General features: G+C 51.3%; 1 non-coding gene across 1 annotated transcript; it reads left to right on the forward strand.

Annotated features, from left to right (window-relative positions):
- Positions 1 to 3,209: 3,209 nt before the first annotated feature.
- On the forward strand, positions 3,210 to 3,282 carry TRNAF-GAA (transfer RNA phenylalanine (anticodon GAA)). The gene has a single exon. It is a non-coding gene; the product is annotated as a tRNA-Phe (tRNA).
- Positions 3,283 to 4,795: the final 1,513 nt, after the last annotated feature.

Genomic DNA, 4,795 nt, shown 5'->3' on the forward strand with positions numbered 1-4,795 from the left:
AGGTCTCCTGTCGCGGATCCTCATTCAGAATCCTGCTGACTACACCAAATTGTCATGGATGGGCAATTTAGACTGCTTAAAGAACCACTGCCAAAGGTATTGGCAAAAGTGGTTTTCTTGAAACGTAACATGTTTGATGGCCAGGCTCACTCAATTGCTTACTGCACAAAGGATATAACAATGATTCAAAGCTACCAATACCAAATCTTAGTGCACTAAGGTTTTGCGCTATATCAGTCACTTACCAAAGATCTGAATATGCTAAGAGGTCTCTCAACCTCGAGGAGTAACCGTGAGAGGTGTCCCAGCTCAAGGGGAGATCACTGCCATGCAGCCATGCTGCCTAGCAGGGAGAACTCAAAGAAGGCTCACTTAGGCTGTCATATTTACAGGATAAAGTAGTTGGCTTGTAGTCAAATAACATGCAGTGGAAAAGGCAAGCATGAGACTCCTTGTCCCCACAACTTACTTTGTTCCTTGATAAATGAGTCTTGGAGGAACCACCTGCTCTTCACGTGTTAATCGCATGGTCGCTGTTCCAATTTCCAAGCCCATAGGCATCAGCGGTCACCATGTCTCTCTGTTCCTGTGTGGGTTTCCAGAGATCACATTGGAACTAGAGAGGTTCTTGGCCCGGCTACACCTCGGCCTTTATCTCCTTTGGAGCCTGAACCAAACCACACCGGTTTGGTCAGGGAGTGGAGTGCATCCGTCATAGGGACTCAGCTCCCTCCCATGCCTGCCCCAAACCCACAGGTGGTGGGATTCTTCTTGCCTCAGTTGAGGTGTGCACACAATACAGTCCTCTGAAGACTGGAAGGAATCACATGTCCCTCCTATCTTCCAGAAAGGCAAGAAGGAGGTCCCAGGGAACTAGAGGCCAGTCAGCCTCACCTCTCGCCCTGGGAAGAGAGAGAGGATCGAGCAGCTCATCCTGGAAAATATTTCCAGGCACACAGTACAGGTTTTGGCTGCGATGGAGTTAATGTTCTTCATAGCAGCCCGTATGGTGCTGTGTCTGGGATTTGGGACCAAAACAATGTTGACAACACACCAGTGTTGTAGCTATTGCTGAACCATGTTTGCACAGCATCAACGCCTTCTCGGTTCTCTCTCTTCCTCCCCAGTGAGGCAATTGCATTTGTTGATGAGGGAAGAGCAGGGGACGTCATTCAGCAAGGCAACAATTTACACTGTGCATTGGTGTTGTGGAATTTGGATAATGAGGTGGGATTCCTGTGCACAAAGAGCAGTTAAGACTGCCCTTGTTATCTCTTGTGCAACCCGGGGGAGTGAAGACCCGCCTGGCTAACACAGGATGCAGATAAGGAGGGGGCCCCGTGGAGGCAGGACAGCCCTGCTTATGGTCAGCAAAGACAGTAAAATAACAGGAATGTGAGGGGTCCTTTGTTTCTTTGAAAAGGCTTCATGTCCGATAACTGACTTTTGCCTCATTACCGGTGAAATGCATATTACAACTCACACCCCTGCATATGCTAATGAAGATTATAGAGGTCATGCTAAACATATATGAATATAGCACTCATCTCTCCACCCAAATCATGCTACACGTCACATATGGGGGGGGAACCTCGTAGTTTTGGGGATAAAAGACGGAGAAAATGATTGTTAAGGTGGGAGAGAAGAACCTCAACGCCTGACAGACCAGTCGACAGGCTGCGTTGTTCTCTTCCTCCACGCCAGGCAGGGACGCCTCTCTGGGTAAGCGCTGCGCCTCTCACCCTCTGGGTGAAAGTTATCCCCAGGTTCTTGTATTATTATCAAGTCTGCTAGCAATATTAACCTTAATTAGTAGCACTATTATAGTTAGTGAATTTATCAACGGCAATCTCGAATCTGTTTCTGTCGCCTTCAATAAAATAACTCATTTCGATTTTTGTGCATCTGCTCAGTGCAAGTCCTTTTGCTGGGGCTCTGATAAATGGGTCAGTGAAAGTCCTGGGACTCTGACAGACAAATTTCGAAACTGCATTCCTTTTAACGCGACAGTAAAAATTGGCGTCACGGACAGGATAGCCATGGATAAACTGCTAGAAAAAAATAAATGTGCGCCGTCCCATCGGGGACTAGAATGGGCCCAGAAATTCTGGAAAAATGAAAATAAAATAATAGAGCGAATTCAACAGTGCAGGAGTGAACAGAAGGTTAAAGATGGTAAGGGTAAAGGAATTGTTTGTGCTATTTTAGGAGCTTGTTTATTACTTGTTTATTACTGCATTCCTTTTAACGCAACAGGTGTCCATGTCCAAGTTGTGGTAGCAGGAGGGCTGCAGGGCTGGCCTCTGTGAGAAGAGACCAGGGGCTGCCTCCGTCCCAGACAGAGCTGGTTCTAGCCAGCTCCAAGGTGGACCCACCGCTGGCCAAAACTGAGCCCGTCAATGAAGCTGGTAGAACCTCTGGAAAGCATATTTAAGAAAGGACACAACAGCCAGAGTGGGAGAGGAGTGAGGGAAAAAAAGTGTGAGAACCAGCCCTGCAAACCCCAAGGCTGGTGAAGAAGGAGGGAGAAGAGGTGCTCCAGGTGCCAGAGCAGATAGTCTCCTGCAGCCCCTGGAGAAGACCACAGTGGAGAAGGTCAGCCCTGCAGTCTGTGGAGGACCCAATACTGGAGACATTGGCTATTTCCTGGAAGAATGGTGGCTTGAGGAGAGCCCATGCTGGAGCAGGTTTGTCTCAAAGGACTGTAGCGGTAAGAGGGACCCCATGGGAGAAGTGTCAGAAGGAAGGAGCCGCAGAGAGGAACGGTTACGGACTGACTGCAACCTCCACTCCCCATCCCCCTCCGCTGCTCAGGGAGGAGGAGGTAGAAGAGTTGGGAACGAAGGAGGTAAGTTGAGCCAGGGAGAAAAGGGTGGGAGGACACCTTCCATGGGGAAGGAGACAAGGTCTTCCACCAGCCCCACGCTTCTTTCACCCTCAGCCTTTGCAATTGCACATGCCCAATCTGCCCACTTGCCTTTGCCACTGTCACGGTTGTGCAAGGCCCTCAGACGTCTTGGCACACCCAGTGTAAGCTGGCCTCCACCAAACCTGGAGCCCACCTGGCCTTGGAGCAGGGAGAGGCCAGGTCCCCTCTGCCTGGGGCTGGGCACAGCTTTTCCCTGGGAAGCTCCCTGAGGAGCATTCCTCCTGTGTGTCAGCCTGTGGCCTGGCATGGGTGGCAGAGGGAGAAGGGCTGCTGGGGCAGGGCTGAAGTAGCTCAGCTGGGAGAGCGTTAGACTGAAGATCTAAAGGTCCCTGGTTCAACCCCGGGCTTCAGCAATGATTTTCTCCCTTAGATTTTGGCAGAGCCCATCTGCCTTCTTCCAGCCTGCCCCAGCCCTGCTTGCTCCTTCACCTCTTGCCAGAGCAGAGTCCCTGCTCTGCAGCTGCAGATCTGCAGCTTCGAAGGAGCCTTCCTCCAGCAGCACAAGTCCCCAGCCTCCCCCTGGGCAGGACTCTCCAGTCAGTGCTCCGTTGGGGTGGTCTCCTGCTGTCCCTACTTCCTTGCTCCACAGTGACCGGGATCTCTCCTCTGCGGGGTCTCCGCAAGGACCCTGTCTCTCTCCTCTTTGCCATTCTCGATGCTGCACTGACTGCTCCCCTCCTCACACACCTTCACCTGCTCCTCAGTTCCCAGACCAGAGGCCGCCATCCCCTGAGTCCCAGGGAGAGGCACTCCCTGGAGCTGAGGCCTGAAAGGCAGCATCCTCCCTCCAGGTGTCTGTCGCAGCGAGACCTCTGATGTGCCCAGGACAGTTGGCAAAGCCGTGCTGAGGATCATCCACTGTAGTGCCTGGGCACCAGTGTTGTTTAGTCATGCGCTGTCCTGAGCAGAGTTTCTTGGCCCCCGTTGCCCCCCTGCCGCAATGATCGGTGAAATACATATGTGCTCCTCTCTGGGCATCAGCTGGGGCACACAAAGCACAGGGGGATCCCTCTGGGGCCTGTGCTGGTTTTGGCTGGGATGGGGTTAACTTTCTTCATAGCAGCTAGTATGGGGCTGTGTTTTGGATTGTATGGGGCTGTGTTTTGGATTTGGGCTGGAAACAGTGTTGATAAAGCAGGGATGTTTTAGTTACTGCTGAGCAGGGCTCACACAGCACCAAGGCCTTTTCCTCTCCTCACCCCACCCCACCAGCGAGTGGGCTGGGTGTGCACGGGAAGTTGGGAGGGGACACAGCCGGGACAGCTGACCCCAACTGACCAAAGGGATATTCCATACCATATGACATCATGCTCAGTATATAAAGCCGGGGGAGGAAGAAGGAAGGTGGGGACATTCGGAGTAACGGCGTTTGTCTTCCCGAGCAACCGCTACGCCTGATAGAGCCCTGCTTCCCTGCAGATAGCTGAACACCTGCCTGCCGACGGGAAGTGGTGAATGAATTCCTTCTTTTGCTTTGCTTCTCCGCGCAGTGTTTCTTGCTCTACCTATTAAACTGTTTTTATCTCAGCCCACGAGTTTTCTCACTTTTACTCTTCTGTTTCTCTCCCCCACCCCACCTGGGGGGAGTGAGTGAGCAGCTGTGTGGTGCTTAGTTGCCAGCTGGGCTTAAACCACGACAGTCCTTTTTGGCGCCCAACGTGGGGCTCGAAGGGTTCGAGATAATAACAGATTCAACAGAACTTCTATCCTTTAAAAGTTATAGGTCAACATTAGTTTGTTTAATTTGCACCATGATCTTCTTTTTGCTATACCTGTTAAAGATTGGCCTGCGCTTTTTCAGTATGCTGTGCTCTGCAGTAATGAGTGACATTTTGCCTGGAAGATTTGTTTTTAAAACACTGACCT

Source organism: Gavia stellata, chromosome 34 (assembly GCF_030936135.1).
Source record: "Gavia stellata isolate bGavSte3 chromosome 34, bGavSte3.hap2, whole genome shotgun sequence".
In the NCBI taxonomy this organism is placed as follows: Eukaryota; Metazoa; Chordata; class Aves; order Gaviiformes; family Gaviidae; genus Gavia; species Gavia stellata.